This window comes from Diceros bicornis, chromosome X, assembly GCF_020826845.1.
Source record: "Diceros bicornis minor isolate mBicDic1 chromosome X, mDicBic1.mat.cur, whole genome shotgun sequence".
Taxonomy (NCBI): Eukaryota; Metazoa; Chordata; class Mammalia; order Perissodactyla; family Rhinocerotidae; genus Diceros; species Diceros bicornis.
In genome coordinates, this window is record NC_080781.1 from 39,839,099 (window position 1) to 39,859,812 (window position 20,714).

A 20,714-nucleotide genomic window follows, 5' to 3' on the forward strand; every position below is an offset into this window, starting at 1 on the left:
TCTTTTTAAAAAACATCATTTCTAAGGACCATGTATATTACTGCTTTTCAGATTTTAATGTACATGCGAAGCCCCTGGAGATGTTATTGAAATGCAGAATCTGATTCAATAGGTCTGAGGTGGGGCCCAAGATGCTGCCTTTCTAACAAGCTCCCAGGTGATCCGGATGCTGATGGCCCTTGCACCACTCTTTAAGTAACAAAGAACACATAATCACCTGTGAAATGTTGAGTCCCACTGCTTTAGAAATGGGGCCAGGAATTTTAAATTAGCACCTCAGGGGATTATGCACTTTTTAAAGGGACTCAAGGTGAATAATTCACAAATTAGGACTATCTTTTCTTTAATGACTAGAAAATCTACAGCACTGTGTATATTTGAGTTAAAACCCAAGAAAGTAGAGTTCTATCGAAACAGCGACACTAAAATAGCACATTCAGTACCATGGCAAAACTACATCTTTAAAGGAAAGTAACATTTGCTGGCAGCCTATTACATGTCAGGCAAAGTGCAGCATGCTTTTGATACATCATTTCTTTTAATCCTTCCATTTCACAGGGGAGGCACCTAAGAAACAGCCTCTCCTCAAGGTCAGAATCTGGATTCAAAACTGACCAGCCTGTCTATATCTGCTACTTTTACTTATTTCTATTTGTATGTTCTACCTCTAATCATCTCATTCCCCACCCAGGTGGTAAATGGCATTATTATTCCCAATTATTTCTCCCTTTCTATATAATAGGATTACTCATCCTGTCAATCGTCATGGGAGAGAAGTATGTGTCCCCACTTAGCTGACTTTGGGTTTGGCCCTATGACACACTTTGACCAATGGAAATGTGAGCAGATATGACACTGACCACCTCCAAGAAGAGGTTTTAACAGCGTCGAGTGGTTTGGATGGTGTTCCTGCCCTCCACCAAGAGGACAGCATGTCCCAGATAGTAACTGTTCTTTCAGCGTTACTTTCAATAACAAAAAAAATTGGAAACAACCTATTGTCCAAAGATAATAATTATAAAAACACATGATATGAAAAAAGACATAGTGTAAAATTTTAAAAAGTATAATATGACTATGATTACAGCCGTGGGAAACTGCAATATACCTATGCACAGGAAAAAAAAGGACTGAAGGAAAATATACCAAAATATAATCAAGATTTTGTTGGATTTATGGTTAATTTTTGTTCTCTATTTTCTACGTCTGTTACAGTGTCATATTGCTTCAATAAAATAAAAATTAATCTCAACTTTCCAATTTCAAGGCAAGATGTTTTAAAGTATAGCATTAGACACTATAAACCATGAGCATGCCTTGCAAAAGTGAAAATGTCACATCTCAGAATTTTTCTCTTTATGTGCAATAAAACCTCAGGGTCACCAGATACCAGCAGCGTGACCTTGTGTAAATTAACCACTCTACGCCTGTTTCTTCATCCATAAAAGGATTTAATATCTACTTCTTGGGTTATTTAGCACATTAAATATGGTACTATATATAAAGCACCTGACTCACATAAGCATTCAACGAAAGCACCTTTCTTTCGCTATAGCTAATATCACAGAAAACTGATATAATTATATCCGTTATAGAAAGGAATTTATCAATGAAGCATTAACCAAAGATAATATTCAAGGCAATTTAACATCCTCAGCAGTCCATGAATTTAGCTATAAGGAGATCCTACAGCACACACCATTTTTAAGGACCCTTGTGATTACATTTGGCTCACCCAGATAATCCAGGATAATCTCTTGATTTTAAAGTCAGCTGAGTAGCAATCTTAATTCCATCTGCAACCTTAATTCCCCTTTGCCATTTTACATATTAACAGGTTTCAGGGATTAGAACATAGACATCTTCGGAAGGCCATTATTCTACCTAGCACACTCTGGTACTTTGTGTAAAATAACTTAATATTTAATAAACCGGCTGATATAATAGATTCTCACAACAAAGTACAATGTGAACCTCTCTCTTCTGATCTTATACTTTGATGCTCCATGTGGTTGATCAACGTTCAGTCTCTTAAATCAGAGAAGCACTTATCTATAGGAAGCGTACTTAAATGAATAATTACTCTCCTTCATTTATTCAGCACTGACTGAGGGCCTACTGTGAGGGCCAAGTCTGATAGAGAAGAATCAGCCACAGTCCCTGCCCACGAAGCACTCAGTGACTGGGAGGGTGGGGGGACAAAGTAGAATCCCAGTAACATTGAAATCAGGGCTACAAGAGGGACTTCCCAAGTTCTGTGGAGCTGCAAATGAGGATGCTGGTGAAGGCTTCACTGAGCAAGGCATTTGGGCTGAACGATGATGGAAGAAAAGAGAAGGGGCTGAAGACATGGAGGCTCTGCATGGTGTGTCAAGGGTGTGAGGAAACAGCTGGTGAGCACAGATTGAGGCTGAGTGGGTAGGTGACTATGGGTTGCTGCCGAATTCCACTGCAGAAGAGCATCATTTAAAAAATTAGAAAGGGAGGAGGAAACCAGCCTAGATACTGTGAAGAAGGGATCATAGAGGCCAAAGAAGGAAGAAAAAGTGCCCAGAAGCTGGGCAGCAAGTTGTTCCCAAGAGGGGCCAGAAAAGAAACTGCAACAAATGGGGGAGGGGGGCGTGGAGCAGGGGACAAGAGCGAGGCAGGGGAAGGAGAGAGCAAGGGAGGTAACTTTTCTGGGCTACCACCAAGCACCATCACTGTGCTTATACAATACTGTATAAGGAATGCATGAAAAAACATCTAGACGGAAAGTAGAATGGTGGTTGCCAGGGGCTTAGGGGAGGGGGAAATGAGGAGTTGTTTAATGGGGACAGAATTTCAGTTTTGCAAGATGAAAAGAGTTCTGAGATAGATGGTGGTGATGGCTACACAACACTGTGAATATATTTAATACTAGTGAACTGGATACGCAAAAATGGTTAAGATGGCAAATTTTGTTATGTGTATTTTACCACAAAAAAAAATTTTGAAGAAAAAGAAAAGAAATAAATGGAAGTTGAGAAAGCAGTGACTTTGCTTACCAATTTCTCTTTCCAGTAGCCAAGTATGGAAAAGAAGCAGTATGTAGGGTGAAGTAAAAAAAAACTCTACCACAAGCTTAGGCACATGAAAGGGAAAGATAACAGAGGACACAGATAGGATAAGTGCTGGAATAAATCCCACAGGTGGCAAACGGGGTCAGAATCAAGAGCACGTGTGGGGGGGCAGCCTGGGGTGAGAGGTGGAGGACTCTATTCTCTAGAGTGGGAAGAGGTACCACCACCAGAATAGGAGTGGGGGCTGTGAAGTAGGAGAGAAGTGAAAGATGTTAGGAGGTTAAGGAGAAGAGAATGGAGAATCATAATGTTTGAAAACAAAAGAAATCTCTATTAATTTTGGTCCTTGACCAAAACTGTAGAATTAACTTCACAAATCAGAGTTTAAACAGAGAACAGTTACTGGTCTTAGTTGTGGTTTTACCTTGAAGCAGCTCTGTTACCTTAGATAAGTCAGTTAAACTTCCTAAACTGCATCTTTAAAAGAGGGAGATTTGCTAAAATAATCCCGCTGTCCCTTCCAGCTCTACATTTCAATGGCTTCAAGGAGAGAGCTTATACCTTGAACATGGTGTCAGCTTACCGACTCCCCCACAAAAAAGTGAAGTGGGAACAAAAGTCAAGGTGTATATAATTTAAATACCCCTGGGCTGTTTTCATATCTCACTTTTGATAGTGACAGCCACAACAAACAGATGGTTACTGCTGACAAGGGCTGTGTCATTACAGTCCTAATGATAATTGATGTTTTTAAAACTCTTTACTGTTCATAAGGAGCCTTCACACATGAAACGTTTTAGTTGATCCTCACAGCAGCCCCATGAAATAGGTAAGGCTACTATACTATTCTATCCATTTTCCAGTTGAGGAAACTGAGGCTTACAGAGGTTGATGACATGCCCAAGGCCCCAAAGCAGATGAATGACAAACCTGAGACAAATCCAGGTACTCAGGACTCAAGTACACTATTTTTTAATTGTTTTTAGACACTGACACACCGTGTCTAAGTAAGATTTCCCATGTGGTGTCACAAAATGTCTGAGTCAAAAGAAATTTGCATAGTTTTATTATTTTAATTGATTCTGGCAATATCATTTATTGAAATGCAAGTACAACCTTAATTTCCAAGTGATGAATAATTGGAATCCAAAGGGCAGAAACGGAAAGGATTAGGATTCAACTATTTCTTTGCTTTTGTTTTTTTTTGGTGAGGAAGATCAGCCCTGAGCTAACATCCATGCGAATCCTCCTCTTTTTGCTGAGGAAGACAGGCTTTGAGCTAACATCTATTGCCAATCCTCCTCCATTTTTTCCCCCCTTTTTCTCCCCAAGGCCTCAGTAGATAGTTGTATGTCATAGTTGCACATCCTTCTAGTTGCTGTATGTGGGACGCCGCCTCAGCACGGCCAGACAAGTGGTGTGTCGGTGCGCCCCCAGGATCCGAACCCAGGCAGCCAGTAGCGGAGCGCACGCACTTAACGGTTAAGCCATGGGGCCAGCCCCAGGATTCAACTATTTCAATGTCCTCATTCTCAGGATTGGGAAAACAGAGGCCTCTCCTGCGACAAATGGCTTGTGGGAAGCAGAGCCAACACTAAAACTCAGGGCTCCCGCCAGCTCTGGGCTCTCAGTACTGGGCAGGTCTTACACAGCTTCTAAGAAAAGTTAACAACAGACTTGCTCCTGAACAATGAAATGGTTCCAATTTAAATAATTTGAGGGGCTCATTCTCTCCTTTTTACATGTGCAAACCATATGGATGCTGCCTATTAATGGTATTAGAATTCTCTGGAGCAAATTCTCCTCACAAATGGGAAGGTTTGTAATGACAGTCATGCCTCATTTTAGTACAAAAGAGAAGTAAATGTGTCCAATAAGGAATTCATCTGAGAGTTTTAAACCACTTGAAACTGGCTTCATTACCATCTTCTACCTACGAAGTGTTTTCTAGACAAATTAAAATTGAAAAACCGAAAAAATGCAATGAAAATATTTTGAAGAGGACCATATTGTCTAAGTATTCCCATTTTCCTCCTTTGGAAATATTATAATGAGTCAACAGGTGCTTACTACCAAAATTACTTGTATCATGAAGCTGAAAAATGTTTAATGTTTAAATAGAAGACTCCATGAGAATAGATGAGGACGTGAAGATAATGTGTTATGAAATCGCAGATCCCATCTCCTGTTTTACACAGAAAAAAAAAAGTCTGAGGCTTCTATTAGACTATAAGGAACTCAAGGGCAATAAGTTCAAAGGAGGGGAGCCCTTCTGAGGTGAGCAGATAATCTCTGATTTTCTTCTCCCAGGGCACTTGGGAACTTTGGGCTCATGCTGATGCGACTTGCCATGAGAAAGTATTTCTAGTGAGGAAAAGCAACCAGCAAAGCTTTTTGGTGAACTCGCAAAGGCTAATGTGACAGCTGGGAAATACTCCCATTTGTTCAGTTCTGGAACTGTAAGAGGGAGACTGAGATAGGCTGAAGGCTTCTAAAAGGCAGAATGAAGACTCCAGTTACAGTGTTTTAGAGACGAAGTTTTTACTAAAGTAGGAGTGCTGCCTCAAATACCATAACGAGGTTTCTCAAGACAGCTGCAAGAATTTGAAATTAAGGCGACAAGAGGCTAAACTCCTGACCTCCCAAGGGCAAAATTTAGTCTCCCACAGTTTTTCAGAGTTAAGAAGACAAAGAACCTCCAGGGTTTCAATCAAAAGCCCAGGAGAGCCATGTCTGAGGAGCATGGACAATCTTAGCTGGATTGAGTCTTCCTAAACTGCAACCTGGCCTTGACTTAATTCAATTCCCGATGGAGTGAAGGTGATCAGCTGCTCACTATATTTACCCAACAAAGGAAATCCTCTCTGGAAGAAGGCGTAATCTAGAAGCAGTAAGATTCTTTCATACACAATGTCTGGTATCAAATAAAAAATTATTAGACATGAGAAAAGCTTCAAGAAAAGGTAACTAATATTCAAGAGAAAAAAAAGAATGGATGCAGACTCACAGATGATCCACATTATTGGATTCAGTAGACTTTTAAAATAACTGATTAATTGGTTAAAGAAAAAAGGAGAAAATGAATGAAAAGATGGAGAATTTCAAAAAATAACTAGAATGTATATAAAAAATTAAATGGATATTCTAGAAAAATATCTGAAATTAAGAAAAATACAATATCTAAAATTAACTCATTAGATGGATTCAATAGAACACTAGACATAGCAAAAGATAGGATTAGTAAACCTGAAGATAAACGTTAATGGAAAACACCCATATTAAAACCCCCCAAAAAAAGGGAAAGGAAAAAAAAAAACCAGATCACAAGAAACACGAGGGGGCGGCCTGGTGGCATAGCAGTTAAGTTTGCACGCTCCGCTTCAACAGCCCAGGGTTCACAGGTTTGGATCCTGGGCGTGGTCATATGCACCGCTCATCAAGCCATACTGCAGTGGCGACCCACATACAAAATAGAGGAGGATGGGCACGGATGTTAGCTCAGGGCCAATCTTCCTCAGCAAAAAGAGGAAGATGGGCAACAGATGTTAGTTAGCTCAGGGCCAATCCTCCTCACCAAAAAAAAAAAAAAATTTAAATCCAAATAATAGTTTTATGGTAGAGTTTACTAAAATCAGGGGAAAAAAAACACAACCATGGTGGGGCCAGCCCAGTGGTGTAGCAGTTAAGTTCGCATGCTCCGTTTCAGCGGCCCGGGGTTCACCGGTTCAGATCCTGTGTGCAGACCTACACACTGCTCATCAAGCCATGCTGACGCAGTGTCCCACATAGAGCAACCAGAAGGATGTACAACTATGACATGCAACTATCTACTGGGGCCTTGGGGAGAAAAGGGGAAAAAAGGAGGAAGACTGGCAACAGATGTTAGCTCAGGGCCAAGCTTCCTCAAAAAACAAAACCACAACCATGGTATTAAGACTGATGCAGTATCAGAATAAGATGAGGCTTGAGAGATAAATAGTCCAACCCTTGTCTTAGAGATGACAAAACTAAAGCCCAGAACAATAAGAATGATGTGCCCAGCCCCCACAGCTATTTAGAAGCCACCTGGGAACCAGAACAGCAGCTTCCTGACTTCTGGTCCAGCCTTCTGATTCCAGCACCAGGGCAGTCCAAGGTCAAATCCAATCTAAGGTGAAAGCTCTTGGTGAAATGTTTCAATTTTTATGAATGTATATTTTCACTGATAGTGATGGAAAATCACTGCTAGTGATTCAAAATACAACACACGAGGTAGGTACTCGTTCACTCTGACCATGTAGATATGGAAATCCAGTATCATCACTGGGAAGAGCCCCTACTCACACACACACACTCACTCTATGACTACACTTGATGTTCACAGGCAGAGCGGATACACATGTGTCAAAGAGGTAGAGAAAGGTGTGGCCAGGGACTGTCACTTAAGCCCCAGCAATCAAGTTATTTCTGTGAGTCTCAAGGCCTTTTTCCACAACATGGGTGAGAACATGCATAGTATCATCACACACGATGGTGACTAAGGGAAAAGATCCCACATTGCCATCTCTGGAGGTAAAGAAAAGACAATAGCTGATCTGCATAGATTCTTGATCATCAGAGGACAAGGTATCCCCTCAGTGCGCATAGTTTTTTACTTCCCACAGCTCTTTTAAGGAAAAATGTCATCTGTTCTTTCTCCTGCAGAAATCTAAGGTGTCATGATTAGCTAAAATAGCCATACTTCTTCCTCTTTAGGAAATTCATTAAGACTCCATTGTTTCCCTCCATTATATTTTCCTAATCGAATACCTGCCATGTTTTGTTTTTGTTTTCACTGTCAAAACACAGTCCAAGATGCTCTTACACACACAGCTGGGCTAGTGGACTGGCAGAGCAGCCTCTGCAGGCCCAGATGCCAAACTCTGTGCCCAAGTCTCCTTGCAGAAAACATAAATACTGACAATGGCACGACAATAAGAAAATTTTGCTATCATCATCAATCAGGAACAAAACCATAATATTTATAAAACAGGCAAATCATTTTAAATATTCTCCAACATGGGGATTAGTATTCAAAAGATAGGAGAGTGACCGATTACCATCTAGTCCATCTTAAATGTGTATATTTTTAAATCCCCGTTTAAAAGCCAACAGTGTGCCCATTAACACTATCCAGTGTGGCACCTGAGGCTCCTTCTAAAACTACCACCTTGAATTCATTAGTCGTTTCACTATCACAACCTTCCTCAATGTAAATACTTCTTAAATAGTAATCCTTGATAGAACTCAGGTCACTGTCCTAAGTGGCTGTTTCAATAAACATCTGCTCTACACTTACTCATGATTTTCACACAGCTTTTGCTAGTATTTTAACCTTACGCTGGAGAATATATGGGTTCTCTCTTTCTCTCTCCAGAGTATGTTGTCGTCCCTAGGTGTCTATGGCAGATTGGTTCCAGGAACCCCCTCGGATACCAAAATCCATGGATGCTCAAGCCCCTTATAAAATGGCATAGTACAATGAATACAGTCAATCCTCCATATCCGTGGGTTTCTCATCCTCGGATACAGAGGGTCAACTCTAGTACATATAGACTATAATATGGAGGGACAACTGTAGTTCATATATACTATGTATTTATACATCAGTAAATATAACTTAGGAAGGAGAATTCACATTATGCAACATGTTGGGAATAGAGTATATAAAATATTTTACACTATTGTCTACGATATAAAACTAGTTCTTTTAGAAAAACAAAGCATGAGTACCTGTAAATGCTATCTCAATTAGTATTCTATTTCAACCCATTAAAATTCCTTGATTTAATAAATTATTAATTGATAAAAATACTGATTTTCTAACTCAAAATTGTCATGGTCTTCTAAAAATATGGAACTATGGGCATCTGAATTTGTTGTCATTTTAAATAAACAACAAATGCAATACAGAGATTCAATAAGAAACTGATCTATAAATAGGGTATAGTGAGATATGAACTAAATCTTTTGTTTTCTGACAAATAAAAGAAAAAGCACGCCATAAGAATAAATTTCAAGAAGATACTTTTTAACATAAGTAAAGTTCGATTTTCACCCAAAAATAGTAGCACATCTGTTATTTTGACAGAGGATTACTCGGGGTGTGGATTTTTCATACCTCTAACGGTGTCGGTGGCCAATCTAGGAGTGGCACAGGCAGGAGGAAAACACGGGAGAGGTCATAAGGGGTCTTAAGGCCCTTTAAGTGCCTCCTATTCTGTTATGCTTTTTGGTCACTTCACAGATCATCTGTATCTCTGGGATTAGTAGAAATGGACTTGCATGAGGTAAAATTTGTATCTGTTTTCTTTAACTACTTCTAACAGCTCTATTAAAACATACAGACGTGTACAAAACTAAAGTTCTGGAAAAACTCAAACCTATCTATGGTTACTATACTATCTCTGGAAAGTTGGAGTCACTTCATGTATGTTTTACTAAGTATATTTATTAATATACACTTCATGTATATTTCAACAAAGCTCCTTCATGTATATTGTAACTATACTTCCTCCTAATGTACTCTAGTCCTTAAAAAGGATTCTTTAATAAGTAGTAAATCAGAAACATTTAAATTCATGTTTCCACTTTGAATAGTTTGTAACAGCTGGAAAAGCGCACAAACATTAAGACTGGATAAACTACTACTGGTTTCTCAGGAGCAGGACACCTTCAATTTTCACACATGGTGAGGAAGAAAACAGGTGAACAGCCCCAAACAATCAGATCTCTTTTCATGTCCTGACATTTTCCCTTCCCCACAATGCCTTTTAAATCAGATGCTAGAGACAAATCAATGCAAATACTCAAAGGTGCTCCATAATGAGAAGCTGCTTCCAGAATGAAGAAGAGGAAACAGAGCTATTTCTCCTTTTTCCAGTACTTAAGAACAACTTTCCCAACCCACAGCACCAAGGGTACTTCATCAAGGCCAAAAGGAAACTGGGGCTGTCTTAAATATGCTTTGGATAAAAGGATAAGGACAGAGGACTTGAGGGGAGGGCCAAAGGAGGATGCTAGGAACCATGGGGCCATCTTGGTTGGGCTCATCTTAGATGTAATTAGACACAATTAGTTAGGGTCAAAACGGTCCTCCCTGCTGGTGACCTAAATGGAATCAACCCTCTCCACTAAGCCTGGTCTAATCTTATATTCCTGCTCCTAGGTAAGTGCAGTAGATTACTTGTAAAAATGGCTGCAATTATTCTCCTTTATCTGCGCTCCTTGCCACATGACTGCAGCTCCTCACTTCAAGACATGTAATCTATTTCCCCACCTCCTGAATCAGGGCTGGCTTTGTGCCTTGTTTTGGCTAACAGAATTCAGAGGAAGTAACCTTGTGCCAGTTGCAAGCCTAGGCCTCAAGAGGCCTTGCATGCCTCCGCACTCTCTCTTAGAACTCTGCCACCCACAGTGTGAACAAGCCCAGGCTAGCCTGGTTAAAGATTAGAACCATGTGGAGAGGAGCTGAGGGCATCCTAGAAGAGCCAGCCCACAACCCACCCAGCAGAAAATCTGCCCAGATCCAAAGAACCGCCCAGCTGAGTCCTGCCCAAGTCGCCAACCCACAGAATCAAGAGCTAACTAAACGCTGGTTGTTTTAAACCACTAACCAAACTGATATTGTGGTGGTTTGTTAAGCAGCAAAAACTGATATAGCAAGGAATAGATTCTTCATGAATTATTCATTCAGTAAATATCTACTAAATGCCTTCTATATTTGAAGTAGTGCTCTCAGTAGTTACTGGGGGTACAAAGATTAATATGCAATAGTGCCTGCAATTATGGAATCATCTCCTCTAACTACATTAAAAGAAGTACGAATAACAAGGTCTACTTAGAGGATAGGAAGACTCGTTCAAAGAAGAGATCACGTTTGAGCTGGTTTTTTATAGAAAAAATAATATGTCACCAGTGGACAGGAATGGACATCATAAGTAGAAGAAACAGCATGTGCAAAAGCACAGATGCAGGAAAGAACTCAAGGAATGTTCTAAGAGTGGAAAATAGTTTAGGACAGATGGAGTGTGGGGAGGAAATGGCAGATGATGGAGCAGGAAAAGCAGGTCGAAGGCAAATAATGAAGGTGTCATACTGTAAATCATGTTAACGGATTTGAATGCCTCTTGTAGGCCATAGAGAGCTACAAATCATTTTTAAGTAGGAAATGACATGATTAAATCTGTGTTTTAGAAAAAGAAAGCTGATGACAAGTGGAGGATTAGCAGCAAGAGTAAGAATCAGGGAGGCTATTACGACAATTCTAAACGGGACCTGAACCACAAGGTAGCAAACACAGGGAAGAGAAGACGCCTGTGAAAGATGTTTCAGAGACAGGAGAAAAACCCAGCAGCCTTGACAACCAACTAAATATGGGCTGTGGGGGTGATATAAGTTGTGTGGGAGGATCGGCGACAGTGCCAAGATTTCTACTTTGGGATCCTAGATTAATGGCAAAGATATTAATTAAGGCAGGAAAGCAGAAGGGCAGACTGGAGAGGAAGAAAACGTGATTTTATAAAGGCACCTGTGGGATATCCAGTGGGAGATGTCCAGGAGGCAGATAAGGATACAGATCTGGACCTTATGTTGAGGGACAGGTGGTACAAGCCAAAAATAAAGACCTAGGGAATCTTTAGGACACAGGGCCGCGGGAGAGGGACAGCTCAAGACACGAAAGTGAATGCGAACACAGGGCATTCTGGGAAAAGAAGTAGATGGAGAAGAGAAAAAGCTAATGAATGGCAGAATCCTGAGGGACATTGATGTTTCAAAGGCAAAGAAAAGAAGTAGCACCAAATAGCAGCAACCCTCCTTGGGGATGGAAGAGGGGAGGAGAAGGATCATTCAGCAATTATGGGTTACAAACTAAGGAAAAGTGGATACCCACCCATTTTGCCACATTCTTTCCTCTAGCCAAGTCATCACCAGGCTCTTCCCTAGGGTTCCTCCCACTCTAGAGGGGCCCTGAGGACAAAATCAGTGTCAGAGGGAGACAGCAACAGGAACCACTTGAGTAACAGCATCTATGTCCACATATCTTATTGAAAAACATGCTTTTTCAAACTCCTTCTCTGGCACCTGCTACAGCAAAGAACATCATCAACTTTCATTCTTAGGGCACTTATTTGAAAATATGCTTATAGGTAATTTACTACATCTTCCAAACAGACTGCCTTTATATATTTTCAGTAATTAAAAAGCAAGTTTTAAAACACAATCCCAAAGTAACCAAAGATTTCATAAATAGAACACAAAAAGCAATAGCCATAAGAAAAAAATTGATAACTAGACTCCATTAAAAATCATCAAAAGATACCATGAAGACAGTGAAAAGGCAAGCCACAGACTAGGAGAAAATATTTGTAATACAGTCATGCGTCGTTAGGCGATTTCGTCACTGTGCAAACATTGTAGAGTGTACTTACACAAACCTAGAGGGTATAGCCTACTACACACCTAGGCTATGTGGTACTAATCTTATGGGACCACTGTCATATATGTGGCCGATCATTGACTGAAATGTCATTATGCAGCACATGACTGTACATATATTTGACAAAGGACTCATACATAGAACATAAAAGAACTCTGACACAGAAATTAAAAAAAAAAATCCAATTCAAAAATGGGCAAAAGATTTTAACAGGAATTTCATAAAAAGATATCCAAATGCCAGTAAGTATATGAAACGGCATTTAACAACACACAAATTAAAACCATAAGGACCGCCTCACATCCACTAGGATAGCTACTATCCAAAAAAAAAAAAAATAGAGCCAAGCCAGTGGCGTAGTGGTTAAGTTCGCATGCTTTCCTTCAGCAGCCCTGGGTTTGCGGGTTCGGATCCCGGGCATGGACCTACACACCGCTCCTCAAGCCATGATGTGGCAGGGACCCACAAACAAAACAGAGGAAGACTGGCACAGGTGTTAGCTCAGGGACGATCTTCCTCAAGCAAAAAGAGGACGATTGGCAATAGATGTTAGCTCAGGGCCAATCTTCCTCACCAAAAAAAAAAAAAAAAAAACCAGAAAGTAAGAAGTGTTTGTGAGGATGTGGAGAAATTGAAAACCCTTGTACACTGCTGGGAATGTAAAATGGTGCAGCCACTATGGAAAACAGTATGGTGGTTCCTCAAAAAATTAAAACAGAATTACCATATGGTCTAGCAATTCCACTTCTGGGTATGTACCCAAAAAAACTGAAAACAGGGTCTTGAAGAAATATTTGTATACCCATGTTCATAGCAGCATTATTCACAATAGCCAAAGGGTGGCAGCAACCCAAGTGTCCACCAATTGACAAATGGATAAACAAAATGTAGTATATGCATACAATGGAATATTATTCAGCCTTAAAAAGGAAGGAAATGCTGACACATGCTATAACATGGATGAATCTTAAGGACATTATGCTAAGTGAAATGAGCCAGTTACAAAACCAATATTCTGTGATTCTACTTGCATGAGGTACTTAAAGTAGTCAAATTCATACAGACAGAAAGTAGAATGGTGGTTGCCAGGGGCTAGGGGAAGAGAGAATGGGGATTTATTGTTTAATGGGTACAGTTTCAGTTTTGCAAGATAAAAAAGAATTGTGGAGATGGATCGTGGTGATGGTTACACAACAATGTAAATGTACTTAACACTACTAACTGTACACTTAAAAATGGTTACAATGGTAAATTTTATGTTATGTATATTTTACAACTGAAATTTTTTATAAATTTTAAAAACCCACAAGGAGATATCACTATGCCCCCACCAAAATAGCTAAAATTAAAAAGACCAACAAAACCAAGTGTTGGTGAAAATGTAGAGCAACTGGAACTCTTGCACACTACTGAAGGAATTTAAATTGGTACAACTACTTTGGAACACTGTTTGGCAAAATCTACTAAAGCTAAATATAAGCCTACTCTATGACCCCACAATTCCATTCCTAGGTAAATGCTCAAGAGAAATGAGTGGGCATGTGCACCAAAAAACATAAGCAAGAATGCTCACAGTGCTTTATTCATATTAACCACACAACAGAAATAATCCAAAGATCCAACAGGAGAATGGATAAACAAATTGTGGTATATCCATACAATGGAATTACTACTCAATAGACTAGAATAAACTACTAACACACACAACAACATGGATAAATCTCAAAGACATTATGTCAAAGAAGACATACACAAAAGTCCCTTCTATATGATACTATTTATATGGAGCTTAACAGCGGACAAAACTAGCGGATGGTGGGGCCGCCCTGGTGGCGTAGCGGTTAAGTCCACGTGCTCCACTTCAGCAGCCCAGGGTTTGCGGGTTCAGATCCCAGGCCCAGACCTACGCACTGCTTATGAAGCCATGCTGTGGTTGCGTCCCATACAAAGTAGAGGAAGACAGGCACAGATGTTAGCCCAGGGCCAATCCTCCTCAGCAAAAAAGAGGAAGATCGGCAACAGATGTTACCTCAGGGTTAATCTTTCTCAAAAAAAAACAAAAAACAAAAAAACAACTAGTGGATGGAGTTTTAAAAAAATCATAATGTGGTTACTTTCAGGCTGGAAGGGGGATGAAACTGACCAGAAAGGGAAAGAGGAGGAAATCTTCTGGGGTGCTGGACATGTTCTATATCTTGACCTAGGTGGTAGTCACATGGGTATATACACATGTAAAAGTTCATCGAGCAGTACACTTTAATGTATTTTACACACTTTATTGCATATATGTTATACCTCAAAAATAAAATATCTCTAAAGCACCTAATGTCTCTATAATGTGAATGCTATAATTCAAAAAAGGATTATAATCTCAACTTTGCTCTTTTCTTTTCTTACTTAGAAGATTAGACCCTATTCCTCCTAGACACATTGAGGGATGATTAGTTACTTCCCAGTTTCTTGAGTCAGATAATGAATCTAAGTCCCACGCAGTGCAAACTTACGTGGTCCTAAATGCCCAAGAGCTTTCCTGACACTCTATATCCATGGGGTCTTTACAGTAAGAATCTTTCAGTCTTTAGCTTAGTCTATATTTTCTGAGTTAGAGCTCCCAATTTGCTTTCTACTTGTAAGTGTCCAATTTGATCTTTTAAGCTTCAAGAACAGCATCTGACTTTGTTTTACACCCTCATTGGCAGGGGCTAAACAAATCCCTCCTCAGCTGTTAGGGCAGAATGTCAAAAATCACAAGATATCACCACAATCCAGTACTGTGATGAACACATACACCTCCAAGGAAAGAGAAAGCTTCATTCTCTTTTAACAGCCATTTTGCTGCCTGACCCTTATACAGCCAACATAATAATGACTTGAGCTTCCCTGTGAGAGCACCATTGGCCATGGCCTACCATTCTAAGGAAAGAAAATAAAAATCCAAAAAATGAGTTTTTTTCTCTCTCTGGCTTTTTCTACCATTCATAACAGTATGTTACCCAGTTGTTGAAAAAGGGCCTTAATATGAAAAACTGTATATTTTAATGATAATCAAAGTCAAAATCTTTTGAATTGTGTCACAGTGAAAAACTTTACGAACTTGATTTTCTTTGATCCCATATTAAACGTGTTATTAGTTCAGTCAAGTGGGTGAATTATGAAGGTACCTCTTATATGTTGGGCTTGGAGAAGCAGCAAGATAGGAGGAGAAAAATGACGAGATGGTTAAAAACAGAAGGGCTGGGGGGCCAGCCCGATAACGTAGTGGTTAAGTACACTTGCTCTGCTTCAGCAGCCCTGGGTTTGCAGGTTCGAATCCTGGGTGCAGACCTACACACCGCTCATCAAGCCATGCTGTGGTGGCGTCTCATATACAAAATAGAGGAAGATGGGCACAGATGTCAGCTCAAGGCCAATCTTCCTCACCCCCCAAAAAACCAGAAGGGCTGGTTTAAAAGAAGTCACCCAATGCATGGGTATTCTGGTAAGTGAGATGTCAAGACAACAGTGAGACGTAGTTTTTGCAAAAAGCAGATACTGCTATATTGGCTCAACAGGGTGACTTTGTTAACAGTGTCCCAAACGAAATTACTCAGAACAATTGGTAGTTTTATACAGTTTCAGAAAAAGTGTTTTTAAGAGCAAGTATCCAGCAACAACTGGTTAAATGCAAAGCCACATGGTCACAATGGATAAACAATGCTTCTCTTTTAGAACAGTAAAAAGTAATGCAATATGATGACATACAGTATTTTTATTTAAGTACATTGCCTGAAAAGAATACACTTGTTTTCTCCTTTGAGAATGCCTCAAAATACATTTCACTTCATAAAAGTCTATATAAATGTCAAGATACTGGAATGCAATAATTATAAAGCCGGATAAGTGGATTAATTGTTCTACATACCTGTGGTTTTTCAGATTGCTGTGCTTGCTTACTCGTGTATATTCACTCTTATTTTTCAGAAACCACTTCTGGAAGCTCCCGTTTTGGCTTCTACACTGCCACCTGTAGACATAAAAGAGAAATAAACCACATATTATTCATCAACCACGCATCTTTTCTAGGCATCTAACAGGGACAATTGGGAGAAAAGTGGCAAAATATCTGCTCCAAGAGATAGAAGTGTTCTTTCTCCTCTCCGTGGAAAATTTCTAAGGAGTCCCTCTCCCCCAACGGTTTGATAAATTACTTAGAAATCGAAACATACATAAGTCTCAGATCAACACCACTCTGATCAGCTCATTAAAGAAAGAAATGGAGTCACAGAACCCATCCACATGGCAACCTACAACCGTTTCAAGACCTGTCGTTTAAAATTAGGAGACAACTTGACCACTTTGTTAATCAGGTAATTAAAAATTCTGTAAATTACCACAAAGAAAAGAGAGAGGGAGAGATCCAGGCAAAGGTTACTATGTCCCATGGTTGCAAAATGTCTATTTAAAATAACAATATTAATTCTTACATGAACTAGAGCTTTGTCCTATCTAAACAGCAGTTGGGTGGGATGTTTTCATCATAATGCCCTGTTCCTGATGTGAATATAAATCAAGAGTGCCGAAAGGTCTTTCTGACTCCCCACAGATTTAATACAGGTAGATCTTCTTTTTTTCTTAAAAAAAAAAAGTCAGGTGAATAAAAATCCAGGAGCAGAACAAGCAATGAATAAAAATCCATGAGCAACTATCAGTGAGTCAAAGCAGCCATGAAATGAGAGGGATGTGTGTGTGTTGAGAGAAAGAGAGACAGACAGACTGACACTGAGATTCTGGAGTTAATTTAGAATAACAGACCAAACCAGGGTGTGTGTGTGCGTGGTGTGTGGGTGTGTGTAAGAGAGACAGACAGACAGGCAGACCAAGCCAGAGTGTGTGAGAGTGTGTGTGTGTGTGTGTGTGTGTGTGTGTGTGTGTGAGAGAGAGAGAGAGGGAGAGAACAGAGAGACAGAGACATAAAGAAGCAGACTGAGATTCTAGAGTTGCTTGAGAATAACCATGCCGCACAGCCTTTTACCTCCTCCGAGTGCCACAGTCTACCCGGGACAAGAGCCCCAGCTCCACCACCTTAAGCCAGACACATGCAAACTCCCACCCCCACCACCTAGGCGAGATAGCGCCAGAAGCCACCCAGTGAGCATGCCCGCCGAGCCCGCAACCCCAGCAAACCCAGGGGCCTTTTTATCCCCACCAGAGATCCGTACCCACTTACCGGTAATTTACTTTAACGCCCCGAATGCCTGATTTGGTTTAAGGACTGGCAGCAAATCCAAGAAAATCAAGTCTCCTCGAGCCACTCTCCTCCTCCTCCTCCCTAGGACGGACATTCACACACACTCACACTCTCCCTTCCTTCCCAACCCAGAACACGCGCTGGGCCATCCCAAGAGCCAAGAGGCTCTTTGGGGGCCCGCCAGCGACCAATCCTGCTCCCACGTGCCTCCATTAAGCCCTCGTGCAAACCTGCACAAGACGCCAAGTGCATGTGCACCGTCAGCCTTCGGAGATAAGTTCAGCAAACCCATCCCTCCCCAACTCTGGCCCTGAAAGCGCGAGGGAGCGCGCGGGCTCAGGCACCGTCCCCGGCAGACAATACTCCAGCAACTCCTGCCTTCCCCGAACACACCCCGGCTGGTCCTGCCACCACTCTCTCTTCTCCCAAGGTTCCTACAGTCCCGCGGGCCCGGAGAAGGGGGCGTCCTGATGGTTGCTGGGTGTGGATTGTGAAGGGGGGGCGAACTGCACACACCACCGAGATTGCGGGCGGGGGGAGGGGGTCGCAGTTCTCCCAAGCCGCTTGAGTGCTCAGCTGGTCAGAAGGGAGTGGGGGTGGGGACAGTGAGACCCGAGGGAGTAAATCCCGACGGAGGCAGCTTTTCCGCACCTCTTCCCGACCTAGCACAGCGCGCGCGCACCAGCGTGCACACCAAGGGGCCGTGCACCTTCCTCCTGCCCCCGGACCTGCCCAGCCCTCCTCCCCGAGCTCAGTGTCCTGGAAAGGAGGGCATCCGGCCCGCGGCGGCCCGGGAGGGGGCAGAGCGCCGCGCTCGGGGGTGCCCACCTGCGCGCAGGGTTGCCGTTGCGGCCAGTGCGCCCGCTGGCTGCGCTATCTCCGCTGCAGGAAGAGGTGGCGGCGGCCTGACCCCTGGACTCCAAGCGTCTCCTCGCTCCCCGGCAGCAGCGGTCCTGGCTTCCCTTCCTCCCTGCGGGTGAGCCTCCCACCTAGCCCGCAGGTTCTGCCACCGTCTCTCTGCCCGCTTGAACCTGAGCTGTCCTCCCCGCCCCTTTCCCGCCGCCCCGCGCAGCGCCGCGCTGCGCTCCGCCTCCCGCCCGCCCATCCTTGCCCGGGCCTAGCCGGGGGCTTTGGGCCCCCGCCTCTTGCGGCAGATCCCCAGTCCTGGGCGGAGGCGGGTGGAGGGGTTCCGCTTCGACCCCGCGCTCCTAACCCGCTCCCCTCTCCCCCGGCCAGCGGCGGCCGCCTGCACTTACCCCGCAGCCAAGGGTGTGGGCACCGCGCGCTCTGCCCTAGCTCTTCCGGCGTCTCTTTACTCCCCGCAAGGCACCTTCCATGGCCCAGAGGGTGCCTCGTGTCTTGAGTGGAAGGGGGTTGGTGAGGCGGGGTGGAGTGAGCAAAAGAGAGGAGGCGAAGAAATTAGCAAGTCAACTGCCAGGGGATACAAGTTGCTGCCTGTGCCTTGTTTCTGTTACATTAAATACCTGTATGTGCTGCTTTCCTTGTTACAACCACAGCAATATTCAGAGGCATGAATATAAGATTTCCAAGCTAGTTGGTTGTAAGGGCATTTTTAAAATTTAATGATGCAGAAGACAACAGATTAACTCTTTTTAAAAAGTTACTTTGTATATATGGCCACATTTCTAATTTTAAAAAAAGCAAAATATAAATAACAGAACAGCTGTGTTTTACGGAAACAGATCCAGTGTGTATGTGTTATTTAAACCCTCTGTAATTATATTAATTGGGTTCGTTTTAAAATGTATTTTAGGTATTTCTTAAGAAAACAGGCTGGGAATTTAGGGATTAGGAATCCATAAATTTTAATTTGGCTTTTTGCCATAGTTCTAAAATGTCAATTTCATAGAAATTATTAAATGTGGTTATGTAGAAAAATGGATCCTTTTTCTTCCAGCTTGGCGACATTCTTAGATTTGGCAAAGGACAGATTTTTTTAAAAGCCAAGAAATAATAAAATTCTGATTCATTTTCTAGTGATGGAATATCTGGTCTAGCAGCTTTTCCTTTAGTGTTTTTTTCTCTTTGAGGCAAACTTCCTTTCTGTTTCCTCATACATTTGTTTTCTTCAAAATTTTCTCCCTCAATATAAATAAAGCTATAAATGACATGATTTTTGAGCCTTTGTTTTCTTAAAAAGATAGGAAAGTTAATTATGACTGATTATCAAAATCAACCCCAGGCTCATGATACTAAATTTCACACTGATTAACCCTGTTTTTCAACTCGGCTTTTAGTAATTTAACCTAACACTCGAGAACCAAGAGCTTTTGAAGTTCCATCCTTATAAGAATGAAATGTACACGTTTTAATTAACATTTTGAACCAAAATTAAATTCATTAAATTGACTAATGAAAAGCATATTCATAGTGTATTTGTTGCTGGATAAATGAGGACAATGTGAATGACAAACAGCATTCTGAAGAAGAGGCTCTGAAGCAAAGAAAACAGTCTTTAGAAAAACTGATGATCCCCTTTTCAAGGCAAGGATGACAAATACCAGTAATTATGCAAAGAATGACTGCTGCCTCTCTTCTCTCTGCTTTGGTTTTGTGGCTGGGCCTGCATTTCTCTCTTTTGATCATCATAATAAAAGTAAAGTAATTCAGCATTCCGGTGACATTGCTTAGTAAATTAGCAATTTGAAAATGCTTTTATTACCTAATTAATCCAAGTAAATGCCTCCGATAAATCCGATTTTACTCTCACATCTTTTTATGCCTCCAGAGAAACACTTGCATGAAATAAAAACAGCTAAGGCAAGCTCAAGAACAATTGCCAACCAGATTCTTTCGGTGCGTGTGTGTTGCAATAGAGTTGGTATTAAGTGACCTTTGGGTCTTAAATTATATATCAGATATTGGTTATGAATTGCTTGTTGGCTGCTTTTTTAATGAGTTCCAGTGTGTTTGCTTTGCCTTGCTTATTCCCCAGAAGCGTATTTTTTTTGTCTGCCTTATTGAATCT

At 41.4% G+C, this 20,714-nt stretch overlaps 1 long non-coding RNA gene across 8 annotated transcripts in view; it reads right to left on the minus strand.

Moving 5' to 3' along the window:
• The window catches only part of LOC131400901 (uncharacterized), a 96,259-nt gene extending 77,502 nt beyond the window's left edge, over window positions 1-18,757 (minus strand). For 2 of the 8 annotated variants that reach the window (XR_009217482.1, XR_009217478.1), the window contains exons 1-3: window positions 18,554-18,757; window positions 17,705-17,806; window positions 16,400-16,501 (exon numbers count right to left, since the gene is read on the minus strand). This is a non-coding gene — a long non-coding RNA (uncharacterized LOC131400901). The remainder of the gene's footprint in view (window positions 1-16,399; window positions 16,502-17,704; window positions 17,807-18,553) is intronic. The other 6 variants (XR_009217484.1, XR_009217481.1, XR_009217480.1 and 3 more) reach the window with 4 other exon arrangements.
• Between the last annotated feature and the right edge of the window lie 1,957 nt (window positions 18,758-20,714).